Here is a 16,124-nt window from a genome sequence, read left to right as displayed (position 1 = left end):
AGCGCTGCCTTTCCATCATTATAAGGCGCTTAGCCGTCTCCTTCATGTGAGACAAATTAGCGCCTTTCACTTGTGTTTCGTGAATCACTATATATCGTTATGAACCAAGCCAACTTGCCCACCTGTCTGTAATTATACAAAGGAAAGCAGTACGTTAGGTATTACCACGCCAAGCTCCGCTTGCCTCCATTTACCCGATCGGGTAAAGGCTCCTGAATTTTTTATTTATTTATTAGTACCCTGAAAACCCGAAGGCACTACAGAAGGTACATTTGAGAATATAGATAAGAGAATAACATTTACATCGAAGTGAAAAGACAACACAAAAAATAAATAAGTCATTGTGCAATAATAGCTGATATGATATAACAGCAATGCAGCATTACATGTAAGAGTAACAAGAAATAATTTCGCTTATAGCACAGGGTTAGCTTTGTGCATTTTATTGCTCCTGGTTTGCAGTAAACTTTTCAATTGTCAATTGAGTGCCTTGTCCTCTCATTTTTGTCTGATATATGAATATTCCTGCCCTTTCTGGGGACTATTAAGATCAGGCTGAAGACGCGCCCCCACCTTTCAACACGGAATTCTTGCATTTGACTTGAATCTGAGCACTTGGTGTTCAAATCGCTTTGAAAGCAGAAAATTGCCGCCTCATTTTGCGTGGTCTGTACCAGGCTTGGATCATACCTTTAGACATACTGGCCGGCTCTCATCAGCGCGGTCCTATGCGCGTTTTTTTTTTTTCTTTTTGCCTAGTGTTCGTGTTCACCGCGGTAGTCATACGACTCAATCATTATCCACGAGATGAAGCTGTTACTGACCGCGACGACTGGTTCTTGGCCGGCTGCGAAGAATATTTTGCCGAAACATCCGCTGTAACGACCCCTGTGCTTACATTGAGGTGCACGTTAAAGAATTCTGGGTGGTCGAAATTGCCGGAGCGCTCCACTACGGCGTCTCACATAACCATATCATGGTTTTGAGGCGTAAAACACGAACTCAGTTATCATCTGGAATCTCTTCGCGAAAGCGCCACATCGACTAAAAGCAAACATAGCGTTTATACTGTTTGAAACACTAATGTAATAATTGTTGCGGTTTAACGCTCCAAAACTCCGATGTGATTATGAGGGACGCCGTAGCTGAGAGCTCCGGAAATTTTTACCGCCGGGGGTTTTTTAACGTGCACCTAAATCTAAGAACGCGGGCCTCAAGCATTTTCACCTCCATCGAAAATGCGCGAGTAGCGGGTATTATTCGAAACATTAGAGAGGCACAACCATGCAACCTACAATGCCATGTTTCCACAATGTTTCAAGCTCGACTCTGCAAAAGAGAGTCACCTCATATTTTCTTTTTGCGCCGTCAATGGGCGGCCAAGGACTGCAAGACCATTGGCGGTCTCGTGACCGTTTTTTAGAAAAGCGTCATAATGTAATGTAATGTGAACCTTTCCTCGCTGACAAGTAGCAGCGTGATCAGGCCTTCGAACGACAAAGCGTAAGAAAAGACTTCATTTAACTTGTTCTGCCAAAAACGCATGCACGCGCTCGCTCACTCAAAACAAATGGCGTGTTAGCCGTTGCACGTGCATAGGGAATGAAAACCTAATTTTCTTTGGATGTCTGCTGGCCCAATCTTTTCCTTAAAGGAAAAAAATCTCAGTATTGCAAATTCGCGTGTAATGATGAATTTCTCTTCATTATAGACATTGAGATGCGCGGAACATAACTTTTTTGTATGTTGAAAGCTATCATATACATTTTCCAAAGTTGCACGGCGCTTGCACACTCTTTACATGTGTTATTCTAGATGGCCTTTTTATGCCACTCCTTTGATATTTAATATGAGCCCGGCCAAATCGAATATTGCCTTTATTTGGTCCGAGAACACCTGGTTGATTTTAGTCACTCTGATGAGTTCGAGTGAGTCCGCTTCAAAAAACTTTGGTGAGTCTGAGTCCGACTGAGTCTAGCTGACAAAAATTTCGGTGAGTATGAGTCCGGCTGAGTTATATTTTCTTGAGTTTGAGTCCGAGTGAGTCCGCCTGAGCTATATTTACGTGAGTCTCAGTCTGGGTGAGTCCGCTTGAGGAAAATTTTTGTTAGTCTGAGTCCGAGTGAGTCCGCTTGAGGGAAATTTTGGTGAGCCTGAGTCCGAGTGAGTCCGGTTGACGAAAATATTTGTCAGTTTGAGTCCGAGTGAGCCCGTTCGAGGAAAGTTTTGGGGATTCTGAGTGCGAGTGAGCCTGGTTGAGGAAAAGCTTTGTGAGTTTGAGTCCGAGTGAGTCCGCTTCAGCAAAATTTTGGTAAGTCTGTGTCCGATGGAGTCCTAAGCGAAAAACCTATTTATTGAGTGAGTCTGAGTGAGCTCAAGTTATTTTGCCGACCTACGCTCAAGTGTACAAACCTTCAAACGAAAGCCGGCCGATTGGGCGGCGAAGGTCGCGGGACAGTTAGCGGGGCTGCTGGACGACACCGTGGCCCTCTCATCATGTGTTCAATAAAGTCTGTTTTCTCCTTCTCCCTGTTGATGCATATCCACCTTTATGACTCGAGAAGGCGACCACTGGCGAGCCCTAAGGAGGTTAAAAAAATTGTAGAGTGGAAGCAATCGCAACTTCTTTGCAGCGAATGTGAAGCCAGCGTTTGGACGTATATACTTTATACTTTACCTGCAAAACATAGCCTTCTCGTCTGATGTCCGATCAGAAATAAAATGCCCTTATTCCAGTGACGTAAATGCTATAGGTCAGTCATTGGTAGCTTACAATCGCGAGGAAAGTAATGTATCCGAATGAGTATGTGATGTCTAATAAACCGTGTGATGACGTTGCTAAGGAACACAGAGGTACGTTGGGAAGGTCCGTGTTCAAAATCAACGTTCTCTTTATCTCTTTCTTTATAGTTTTTGGGCCCTAACACGCGTCAAGTGCATAAAAACAGTAAACAGGGCGAAATAATTAACTGAAGCCGGTTTGTGAATACTGGCTTCATCATACAAAGAGAAAACGAGAGGTAATGGTAAGGTTGGTTTTAAACTACACTGTAAGCAAAAACAAGCCGAGATGGGAGTAAATGGACTTGTCCTCTAGCGCACGCCCCGATGGGGGTTTTATATACCCCGTCCAGGGGAGTAAAAAATTTACCCCCCTTAAGGACGGAGGTTTTGGATGGACTGAGGGGAGTATTTGTTTACATCCATAGGGAAGCATTTACAGGTAAGTATGGGAGTAAATTTTTATAACCATCGAAAAAAAATGCTTTTCGCTGTCGCACCATGCCCCACAGAATCTTTAATTAAATTAGCATCGAAACACGCAAACTCGATCACACGTACACAAACATGCACACAACATTCGCAAAGTCATACAACACTCACACCGACAACCGCTCGCCACCCGCGCTTCACAACCAAACTTTGGTCACCGAGTATATATAGGCACCACATCTTGACCTCCAATGTAGCTCGGATGGGACACTCCTTTTCCGCGTAATTATGCACCAAACATTCATGGCGTACGTGTATATTTGCGGTGGGCTTATAGATACTACTGAGGTACACCCGTCTTTTACTAAAAACCCGCCTAACATTCAACGCCTTTTTAATTAGCGAACTTTGATTATCAGCTTGTATGGGGTCGTGGTCCTAGTCAAGCCCGTGAAGAGGCTTTTTGACCCCGGCCCTCAGCATCCCAAATTATGGAATGTTGGAATGAATAAAGTTTCAAAGTTTCAAAGCTGGCACTCTGTCGCATGGGATGTATCCGCCTTAGCAGTACAGTGCGTGAGTCTGTAAAATGCACCTAATCGTACACGAAGCACGAGCGGCCGTGCACGAACGCTTCAGCAGCACACATTCAGCAACACCGGCGGAGAACCGCGCCGCCCCGCCGGTATACAGCGCTGGACACATGGTGCGAATTCGGATGCGATTCGTCGTACGGCTGTTCGTGCCAACAGCCGCATCCGACAGACGCCCAACAGGTTCCATCAGCGTGCGGAGACGATTCGCACGCCGCACGGGCATCCAACTTGCTGAATGTAGCCGCGCGGCTGCCGCGTCGGTCTGACGGCCGCAGCCAATGGCAGCGCGGGAGACGCCTGACGTCACGCCTCTGGTGGCGCGTTTGTTGCTTGTTTGTTTGTTTGCGCGTTTGTTGAACTACGTTCGGACGGCTCCGATCATGAAAAACGTTGGTTAAACTTTCTTTCCGACATCAAATAACTCATGACGTTTGAAGTGTGTCATTTGTGCAAGGCGGCGCCCGTTTCCGAACCACTAGCGAGATATCGAGCCGCGATGGAAGGCCACTTCGCAGCTAACAGCCGCACCGGCCGTCTCGGAGAACCGGCCGGCTTTGCTTCCACGGTTGCTCGTCAAATCGAGGTCTACGAGAAAACCAATTGCGCATGTAAATGCGTGTCATCAGCGTAAGAGTTTTAATCGTGTTGATAAAAATAAGTGCTCGACGATCAGCTCGTGTTTGATCGCGAACGGCGCTAGCGACAGCGTCCGCCTTGCTAGGCCTACGCTCGGTGTCGTGACAAGCCTACTCTCGGAGTCGCGAGTGAATGCGGTCTGTTGAGATGTTTGTCGCTTGCGAAGGCGTAGCTTTATTGGCAATGTTCTTACAGAACGAAGCTTGGCCGCGTAAGGTTGTTTGTTTTGCAGTCAACGAAGAGGATGCGATGTCTTCCGAGCGTGCAAGCCGGTGTGCCGTGTGTGGGCGGAGCCTGCGCGCTGATTGCTCGTTCGCCCCCATGTGTCCTGAATCGCCGTATACCGCGTGCGGCGTCGCACGTCGGATCGGATGCCGAATCGCACCATGTGTCTAGCGCTTACCGCGTTGTTGCCGACGGCGTCGCTAGGCCTCTCGCAGGAGTACGGCACGGCTATACGACGAATGGCAGCTCGCGATCACAAAATGCTTGCTGCTGTGCAGTTTTCGTCGCCGTTATTTTAAACACACAATAAAAAAACAGGTGTCCGCTATCCGCGTTGAGCTACGGAGCGATGCACTTAAAACGAACGAGACGGCTCGTAGTCGCGGTTCCTGTTGCTCGCAGTGCAGCGGCGGCCGCATGTTGGTTCAATCTATCTCGTATCGGCGCTCGCCTTCTCGCTATACGTTTGACAACGGTGGTTGCATGGCACAAAGAGACAATTTAAACTTATTCATTCCAGCAGCTTTTATTTTCTGTGAAACATATTCTTTGCTTCACCGGTAGCCGGTGCGAGCTCGTATATAGAACTCGCCATGGCGACCGGTGTGGCTGTGCGAGTTCGCTACGCGCCGCCGGCGTGGTACCGACGACGTAGCGAAGCCTTCTTACCGCTTAGAAGTTGCATCGGTTCGGTGACACTCCGCGAAGCAAGCGTTGCCGGTGGTCGGGGCGAGCGCGTCGCCGGCGCAGCTCTCACACCGGCCGCCGGCCGGCTTGATGCCGACGACGTAGCGAAGCCTACTTCTTAGTGCTTCGAAGTTTTAGCCGGTGAAACTCCAGAAACAACCCGCTGACGATCGCAACAGCTTACTTTTGTTACCGATGAAATTATTCTTCGCAGTTCTTCGTAACTCGGCACGTTGAAGCGAGGTATCCGTGGCGTGTCGGAGGCTTGCACTCGTGTGCAGGGGCATTGCCGCTTGACGGGAGAATAAACACGGGACAGCCAGCTCGATGTGTTCGCGGTCGGACGCTGGGGCGAGTTGAACTTGTCTCTGACCAGAACGGTCCATTGGAGAAAATAGTCAGCTACGCGTCTACACAAACCAACCGGCCGTTGCAAATCCTCGCTGCAAATCGTCGCTGCAAACAGATGCCCGTACACACACGCACATTCACACACGCACGCACATAACGACCAAAAATGGTTTCTAAAACTCCCATAGGGAGTTTCTAACCACGTGACACGCACGTCACGACCAAAAATACTTTTTAAACCTCCCATAGGGAGTTTCTAACCACGTGATCTAAAACTCCGTGAGGAGTTTAACAAGGTCATGTCGTTCATAAACTCCCTCATTAAGCAAGGGGCGTTTTACGACGACATGTGCCGACTTCACCCCGCTACCACGGAGTAAATGATTGGGGCATGGGGGTTTTAGGGGCCCATATGCTGGAAAAGCTCCCATCTAGGCTAATTTTCGTTTACAGTGTAATAGCACGTGACAGACGCCCTACTTTTTCTTAACTGACGTTTTATCGGTCGGCTTTACTACTGCGGGACGTAATTTCCACTCCAGCATTTTTCTTAACATGGGCCACCCAAAAACTTCCTTGCCCGTTTCTAGGAGTGTGCGAATTAATATTCCAACGTTATGATTAACGAATAGAATAGTGTTCTATTCGAAATTAGAGGTGTGCGCCGCCGCGCTGCGCCGCGCCGCGCCGCCGCCTGTTTTTGGTCACGCTGCTCGCGCCGCCGCCGAAGTCCCAAGAGAGATCACGCCGCCGCCGCCGCCGCCGCCGCCGCGCAATAAGTGCGGCGCGCCGCCGTTAGTCTTTTCTTTTAATTCGAATGGGAAATCTGGAAATAAAATACAGCACTTCGCCGGAGGAGCTCTTCTCGATGTCCATATAATGAGCTGTCCATTTCAGCGGCCGCTGAATAGCGGCAGCTCGGCGAGAAGCCGACCTGCCGTCTAATGTTGAACAATAGATGCTATGTCAATTCTTCGGCATGCAGTGTCATTTAGTGTCACATTGCTTTCATTGAGCCAAATAAACCCAATGCACAAACAAAAGCAGCACACTCCGCTAACCAACTAGCCTAACTGCTGACATAAAAGTACCCGTGATTGGAATGACGCTTCGCTTATTACTCTGAATGTGCTGCACTGAAAAGGAACCACAATGTTTCGTCCATAAAAAAGCTCTTCTTTGCGTAAATCCAACAGGCCAGTGGCATTATAGACACAGGAACGTTAAAATGTGCATGTGCCACAAAAATGTCGGATATTCATGTACCATACACGCGCAATAATATGCTCTATTCCAATGATCGCTAGACTTGAAGGGATCCCAGAAAGTGGTTAACTAATAGCGTAAGAGTTTTGGTGATTGACGATAAATATTTACCGTCGTAGTTGTTGAACTGACACTGATAAAACACCCAAAAAATAAATAATCGCAATATTATGACCAAAAAAAAGCGGCCAATGGCGGCCGGTGCGGACCGGCAACCGGCCCGCCATCTGAAAAACCGCCCTGGCCGGTCTAAAACCGGACAGGTGGCAACCGCTCGTCTAACGCAGCTGTAGGGTCGGTGTGCATTCCCTGCATCGTTCTCAAACATCTGGGACACATTTATATGCAAATTCAGGCTTGAAAAGTTCCTGTTTCTGTGCATTTAGTCCACTCTTCTTACGCTATAGGAATGTGCTGGCGGGTTCGGTGCGGCGACGTGGTCAAGAGCGAGGTGGCATCACGGCTCACTGCTTTTTCGAATCACTGAATGCGCTCTGCGGAAATGAACTGTGGACATCCCCTTTCGATGAATGCATCAAGAGTAGCTCCCCAGAAGTTGTAGTATCTTTTTCTTCTCCAGGAATATCACAAGTATTGCCTGACCTTAACGCTGCCGCGTCCTCCAGCCTTAAAGGGCGACACGACCCAACTACTCGCTGGATACTAGACCTAGTATACTGCGCATAAATAAATAAAACAGATAATATATATATATATATATATATATATATATATATATCGTTAGTCCACTTTTTAACACGAAAGTGTTTTATGCCGGGGTCCACCAAGTACATCCGTCACGGATATGACGTTGATAAAATGGACACTAACGGGTGAGAAAGAAAAAAACCAAGAAAAAGATACCCCGCTGGGAATCGAACCCACGACGTTGCGGCCGCGACGGCATGCGCCCAACGCCCTACCCACTAAGCCATCTCGGGAGATGCTAGGCACGGCGCGAACGCGCCTTATATCTTTCACACATTCTCTTTCGCGGCGGGCGGAGCGGGGCGGTGCCGCCGTCTGTGAGAGGTGAAAAGAAGTAATGCTTCACGATCGACACTTACTAGCGCTTACTCCGAGATTGCACGCGATATCTGAGGTCATGGTTAAAGCGTCTCGATACCAGAGAGGTAGAGTGGCCGCGCTGGCGTCGCCGAGGCACCCTTGACGCAGTTACGTTCTTTGCCTTTGGCTTCGTGCTAGCGTGCGTCGGCTCATCGTAGTAGTGTAGCTTCCACGTGCACCAACGGGACTTCTCCGCCACCGACTGCTTCAATTGCGAGAGCACCGACTAACAGAACTGCTGCAATATGCGTTGCAGAAAGGACGCGATTTCGACGGGCGAATGTCGTGCCCTGGTGGAGCGAGAGCAGCGCCTGCGAGACAGAGGCCAGCGGGACGCACGCGTTTGCGGCTCAGGCTATGAACCTCTACCTCCCGTGTTGCTGAAGCGCAGTGTGTGTTATGTATGCATGAGTACAGGCGTCGGCTATCCATTACTAGAAAGCGCATACCGTGCCGTTTCTCTCCTTAATTGACGACGCTTTGAAGAAGTGCATACCGGGTACCAGTGTTGATTATGACTTGTTGATATCATCCTTACGCGGGATTCACGATTCGCTGTGTCCAAATACGTGTTCACACCGTCAGCTACCACAACGGTTTAATCATGATCATGGGCGTTAGTGGTCGCGATAGAGACATGCTGTCAACATGGCTACATCCATGCCAAACGGTGCTATAGCTGCCAAACACGAATAGACATTGTACAAGCTATCATATATCTCTACACAATAAGCACTACTTCTGTGAAGACACGTTTCACTTTCGTGTTATACCGATTCCTATGACGGAGGGATCAGCCATGTTTTTTTTCCTTTCATTCTTACTCGAGTAAATCGATAAATAAATACAGAAGTAAAGAGAATGGCAAACTTAGAATATAGCTGAGCCAGTTGGTAGGTATTTATGTTAAGAAGACATGACGTGAAAACACAGACAAAAGAGCAAAGTCGAGAGTGTAAACAGCTATCTCTCACGTAGACCACTACTCGCACTTGATTTATAGGTATGGCTTCTTACGTGGAAATGCGCAGATAAATATTTGTGTCTACCTTCGGTTCCGCCGCTGTGTGATTTTTGAGTTAGCGGCGTTTCTGGTGTCTTGACTACTCTCCTGTGTCCGTGTATGCACGCCCTGTTTTTATAAAGGGCCCTTAACAGCCTGAAAATACAACAAAAAACAAAAACAACGAGCGCATTATTCTCTCTTGGCGTTTCTTGTCTTTTGGTGCACTTCGTGATGCCAGAACAGTGATTCACGTGACATTATCAGGGTACATACTCTCGACTGGTTCATGTACGAGAAATAACAGTTGTGAATTGTCTCCCATGCTGCTTTGCTATGCAGTCGCCCACCCGCTCTCGTGCGCGATTAACTGATTTCGCTCCATTTTGTGCGTTTGCGACCGCGCATGCGGAGATAGCAGACTGTAGCCGACAAGCGCGAAATCATGATAGGTTCAACGCTTAGTGCTGGCACTGTACGCGTTCTTTATGAAGAATTAAGTGGCGAGGAGATGTCCCCTGTAAGAAGGGTACTGAAGGCCAGAACGAAACCAATGGAAAAGGCGCCGGATTAAATGACTTTTCCACCGGACGCCCTCTCTACAGCTTAGACGATGCAGCCTTCCAGGAAAAAGGCAAGCCCGCTTCGACGGTTTTTTTTGTATATTTTTTGTATATTTTTATTGCGTTAGCAATTGTATGGACACTCATTACAAGTTTTCACCGTTGCCGTCATGTTCCCTATAAACTCTAAATCGATAACATCGCTCCGCGCATTGTATGTTCTACCCGCGAGTAAAAGCTCGCGAGCGTTCGCAAGGAACATGGCTGAAGCAGAGACGAAACAAGCTGGCCACCTCCGTCACGCGGAATAACATCAACCCGCGTGCGAGGCCTGCCGTCGATTGCTCCTCAAGCAGAAGAAAACGCCCCGCCCGTCATTTGCTGGGCGAAGGAACAAGAAGGGATGTCTGGGGAGTGACCGCGCAACTCTAGCAGCAACTGTGAACTTTGATTATAAGGGCGTAGCCGAGAGCGCCGGCATGCGCGCTATTTCGGCAGACATCCCCCAGCGAACGGCTCGTATACCTTCTATTCGCTGTGAGCGCTGTGATCTCACTGCTTCGCGCTCGGACCACTATACGACAAACAGATCGAAAAGCGCTTCTCTCCCGGGAGCGACCGTATATATTGCCATATCACCAGCGTTTTGTAGAGTTAAGTGGCATCGGAGCAAAAAGAGTTAACTGCTAGCCCTCGTTCATGTAACATTACGGCGTGTACTTATCGCATTCACTGCTTCACCCTACCATCCCCCCCACCCCCTCCCCGCGCCGCCGCCGGTCCGATGAACCCCGCGCCGTTCACGCACCGCCGCCGAAGGTGGAAACACCGGCGCGCCGCCGCCGGTGATTTTGGATCCGGCGCACATGTCTATTCAATATACTGAATATTTTTCAAATATACACTATTCAGCATGGACGGAAAACCCCGGAGTAACGATGCGTAGGATCAGTGAGGGGTCGTTTCTGTACACGCTTACATGACCATGGCCGGTCTGGAGGCGCGAGCTCGCTCCTTAAGGGAGCGAGCGCGCGCCTCCAGACCGGCCGTGACATGACTAACAACCAGTGTTGGCGGTAACGCGTTACAAGTAACGGCGTTACCGGTAACGCGTTACTGGTAACGTACTGGTAACGCCGTTGGTAACGTACTTACGTTACCATTTTTCGGTAACGCGAGGTGTGACGTTACTCGTTACTTTTTATTCGAATGATCTGAAGAACTTTACCCAAAATTTTTTCTTCTCGTAGAAACGACTTTCCCAGAGCTTTTCCAGAATGACTTCGTCGCAGTGACAGACTGCTGTCAAGATTTTTTTGGCTTGCGGAGATCAAGACTCGGGGTATAGCGGCGCGCCTTAGCTCAACGATGAATTCTTCGGAAATGCATTCTCAATACCATCGCGAACTGTCAATGAACGACTGTCTCGGTACTTTTGGTGCATCATTACATCGCGCTGAGTGCGTTCAAGGAAACCCGCGCGATCACCAGCTTTTTCTGAAAGTGAATACAGGAGTACCACAAAGCGTGTCCGTCGAGCGCCTATTTAGTGTAGGTGCGGACGTATTCACCAAGAAACGATGCAAGCTGTCCGATGACAGCTATGAAATGCATCTGTTCCTTACATTCAGATAGTTGCAGTTACATTAGGAGGTTGTTCGTGCAATACTTTGACACTGCTTATAAGCTTCATTTCCAAAATTACTTTTGCGTCTTGCTATCGGCAGCTGCGATTAGCTTTCTGGCTATAAAATTCCTGAGGAAGCGAGGCTCACCTTGAACAGCTTCACATACACAGTCGCAATTTTTGCGGTAATTATGCAGGTTGAACTAAAAAAAAAATTACGCGCAAATACTTATTGCAAGATTCATGCCATTTAAGCATTTTTTGTTGCTACAAGTTTGCGCAATAATTTTGTTAGTAGAAGCACACCGTTATAATTACTGCAAGTTTGTTCAGTGATGTTTTCTTTGCGGATAGCGTTGATGGTGCCATCTATCGTCTTATATTTAATGTCACATTGAGAAAAATGGCCTTACCATGTGCCACGGAGTTAGAAGCCATCAAGTATAACTGTACAGCCTACACCAGGCCACTATATACAGTATTGCCAAGGAACGGCATATTTGTGCAAATTATGCTCGTTAAATCAGTACTTTGGGCTTTATAAAATTCTTATTGTGGGTTCCCGCAGCGAACATACAATGATTAAAACTTTTGATTATGGAGTAACGGCGGGAGTAACGTCCGTTACTTTTTTTCGGTAACGGTAACGGTAACGCGTTAACTTTTTTTATGGGTAACGCAGGGCGGTAACGCGTTCCTTTTTTGTTAGCGTAACGAGTAACGTATTTAGTTACTTTTTTTCGGTAACGCATACAGCACTGATTAGTATTGCCAGTATGGTGCATGATGCGCGTTGTCAAATTGTCCAAGTCATTGACTGCTGGCAATGTTTTAATAATATTATCTGGGGTTTAACGTCCCAAAACCACGATATGATCATGAGAGACGCCGTAGTGGAGGGCTCCGGAAATTTCGACCGCCTGGGGTTCTTTAACGTGCATCTAAATCTAAGTACACGGGCCTCAAACATTATCGCCTCCATCGAAAATGTCTGGCAATGTTTTGACTGAGGGTGTCTGTCAAGTGACGCGTGTGTTCGTGACGTTCCTACATTTCTCGATTCCTGCATAGTCGCTTTTGGACTTAAACCGAACACGGTGACTGGTTCTAGATCACTGACAGGTTAACATGTTTTGCGCTAGAGGTGGCGGAGTAGCCGTGCTCTGGCTGCACGTAATGCTCATTTTCGGACTAGTTGTCACTTTATTCTATAGGGCATCATGAAGCTGCAAATAGAAGCTCGCGTGCCAATAAACAAGCCTGTATATCAGGCTAACTTGGCATTGATAGCTTTGGAGTACCTCTTGAGGGATATCGTTAGTGAAGCATAGCTTTAAAAATCAAAAGCGTAGACTGAGATACCACAAAACGGAGAGGGATGCTCGTGTTATTTTCTTTTTTTTTTCTTTGGTGTCATAATTTGCGCTTTTGATTTTGAAGATTAAAAAAAATAATCAGGTGAAACTGCTGTGAGCTGTTTTTCTAGATATAGACACTATGTGCGATTTTCAAGCGAAAGGTTTTGATTTTACCCATGCAGATTTCATAACACTGCCGAATTCCAATATACGCGGCTCTTTTTTTTTTTGTCCATACCCATATATTGTCGCAATGACCTAGAGTTCTAAGTAGGCGTTCCAATTAGCCACCCTGTTCCTTCTATGTAAACACCAGTACAAATCTAAATCAACCCGGAGCTTCTATATCAACCCAGTTATTCAGCTTAAACTGATCAATTATACATAAAACTGCATTACTCTTTTTGAACCTTTCTATAAATTTTCTTTGAGCACTTATAATTTGCATTCGCACTGCGGATACTTGCGCGCTCTGTTTTACGTCTGCTCTCATTAAAGGTGAGAGACATAGGTATCTCTTTCAATCCAACTTTAGCTTTTTATGTGCGAAATATTTCTGCTTAACGGAAGCAAATTTGTGTGCCACTTACCTATAGCAGTGGGTAACATTTTGAATTTTGCAACTACGCTACGCCTTGCAACCGAATGTGGGCGAAATTATCGGCGTATTTTTGTTTTGCTGCAATTACTGGCAATTGTCAAGAATCCCAAATTGCCATGAGCACAGGCACATAGAGTTTATTTAAATCTGCGTTTGATAAACTGTGGATGAAAAGTTGGGAGATGGCGTGAATGGCACAAAAAAGATCACTGAAAAAAAAAATTTATTCCCCTGCTAGTCTCTCTCCTTTGGCCAGACAAGATGTACGACTGCCAGCACGAACCAGTTTGTTTTGTTCTTTGTTCGCGCGTAAAAAAGTGCAGACTGCACTTAATAAAAAAAAAAGTGCACAACTTGTGCCGTGGTGTTTCTGCCTGTGCACACGTCCGCACGTGCAATGTAACTTGCATCGAAATTTTTTCGCACACGCGAACGTACTTGGAGTCGAACGAAAATCCGAGTCTCCTGTCGCGGGATTGCACGTTTCCACCTGTCGCGCTGTTGTGCACCGGCTGGTAAACAGAAGAGGGAGACTTTTTCGACACTGCCTTTGTATCCCGAGCGACAGCCCGGCACACAGCAGGTGTTGGGCATCGCTGTCGCGACGAGGTGACCGCGAAAAGAAAAAAGGAGTGCAACCAGCACAAAAAACACCACTCCGCGCGCACACACCGCTAATGGCGGCCAGCAGCAACCGGCTTCCTCGTCCCCCTTCCAGCTACGCCAGCGCAGCGGCACGGAAAGTGCGGGCGGTATATGAAGCTCTCCAATTGATTTACGCGGGAGTTACGCGGGGATTTACGCGGGAGTTTACGCGAAAGTATTGAGGGACCATGGCATAGCGCATCCAAGACTGGACGAGGCACATAAACAGACATACACAACGCTGTGTATATGTGCTTATGCGTCATTCGCCTTGTCCCGTCTTGGATGCGCTGTACCTTTGGATGCAAGTGTTATCGTCATGTAAATTGTTCTTATTGATGCAGTGCTCAACAATGATATTTACCTGCCTGTGGCGCTAAAAGTCATTACGTGATAACTGGTTTATCTGTTTCGATAAATGTTTAGCTGGATGTGCGGTGTTCGGTTAAACATTGCTTAATTCTTGGTTTATTTAAAGGCTAGTAACAAAGAGCCACCTTGAATACTCTAGTCTCTGCCGTATTTCAATGTATAGTTACAAAATAACCCTAATGTTCCAGTCGCTGAGGCACACGCCTACCTCAGTCTACATAACTGCTGCGTTTCTCAAGAATACCGGACTGATTCGCCGTTTGTGATGTCAAACGCGGAACTGTTACGTCGGCTGAAAGAGTGACTTTTCTCTCCTCCTCTCTAACTTTCCTTCCCCCTCCCCCCTTCCCCAGTGCAGGGTAGCCTACCGGGCTCAGCCCTGGTTAACCTCCCCGCCTTTCTTTTATTCTTATTCTCTCTCTATATATATAATAGTTTTTGTCGATTTAAAGTAATCGTAATGTTCCTTTGTTAAAATCTGTGAATATTTCTTGCAAACAAAGTGTTACGGAATCCTGGAGCTGTTTTTAAATAGTTGGCTGACTATTCGAAAACTATTCAAATAGTATTCCATTCGGTGTCATCACTAGCCTCCCCCCCGCCCCCGTTTTCGTCAGTGTTCACTGTTGGCTGCACACTGCAAAACCATCAACTGAGGCGAAATTTTACTTTTACACAGCAATCACTTAATCATATAATTAAATTTGTCCTGCTCTGCGGCTGTGGAGATTGTCTCCCGTGTCTCAAAACCACGCACTGTAGGTTCTCTTCGGTGCAGGCCGCCAATGCGACGCTGTTGCGCTTTGCGCTACAGCATTGCAGAGAAGGCTACCGCTGAGTAGGGGCTCTTAACGTTAGAGCACTCTGTCATGATTTTATTCTTCTCTGCCTGGCCTAAAATTTACATAATTGACGACGCAAATACGGACAAGAACCAGTAAACGTTTTATGGACCGGTCAAACGCTCTTCCTGTTTGAGGAAATTAATTTTCTTTCATCAAAAAGGAATAGCATCACCGATGTTCTATATCCCAGCTGCTTTGGGTCGATGAGTGTGCAGAACTGTTGAACGTTTTAGTTGGGCCGCACTGGGGAGCTAAAGAATGTTTCCGCTTGAGTTTCCGATTAACCTGCCTCGCCTTGCCAACGTTTTTAGATTAACCTAAAAACGTAGACCGTGCTTATCATATGGTATAGCTTGCAGCGATCGCGGCGGCTTGGAACAAGGCGAGGAATAAGGCAGTGGACTCGAGTACATTGGGAAGCCCAGCTTTCGAGCTTGTCCCGCAACTTGATCTACCGTTGTTCAAGATCCGCGTTTTTCTGGACTAGGAATTGTTGGGGTTGAACGTCCCAAAACCACGATATCGTTATGAGAGACGCTGTTGTGGAGGGCTCCGGAAATTTGGACCACCCGGGGTTCTTTTTAACGTGCACCTAAGTCTAAACACACAGGCCTCAAGCCTCTTCACCTCCATCGAAAGTGCGGCCGCCGCGGCCGGGATTCGATCCCGCGAGATGGGTTTTCTAAAAGACTAAGGAGACTGAATTGACAGCCTGGCTATTTGGTCTTGAGTCATTTCAAGTTGACTTGTACAGGGCAAAATATACCATTGGACGGCACTCAGCGACAATGCGCAATGGCGACAGTCAAGGCAAAAGCACGGGCTCTCTGCGCTAGCGGTGTATTTCCAGGAGAATTCAAAGAAGACGACCGGTGCGGTTAAAGCGTTCGGTTAGGCCATTCGTCTGCGAGTGGTAAGCAGTAGTTCTGCGGTGAACAGCATGAAGGACGAAATAGTGGGCTTGACGACGCAACGCGCGAGTGGTTGGTTCAGTGAGCATGTCTATCAGCGAGGCGATCTATTTATCCTTGCGCTGTTCGGGTAGCGATGGTGTGAACGTCAATGGAA

General features: G+C 47.3%; 1 protein-coding gene across 1 annotated transcript in view; it reads right to left on the bottom strand.

The window, feature by feature from the left end:
* The window catches only part of LOC119383078 (sodium/potassium-transporting ATPase subunit beta-2-like), a 388,376-nt gene that overhangs the window by 331,502 nt on the left and 40,750 nt on the right, over positions 1–16,124 (bottom strand). The gene's annotated exons all lie outside the window — the stretch shown is intronic.

The sequence above is a fragment of the Rhipicephalus sanguineus genome, chromosome 2 (assembly GCF_013339695.2).
Source record: "Rhipicephalus sanguineus isolate Rsan-2018 chromosome 2, BIME_Rsan_1.4, whole genome shotgun sequence".
Lineage (NCBI taxonomy): Eukaryota > Metazoa > Arthropoda > Arachnida > Ixodida > Ixodidae > Rhipicephalus > Rhipicephalus sanguineus.
Note: the sequence above shows the minus strand (reverse complement) of the source record. Positions and strands in the feature narration are given on the sequence as shown.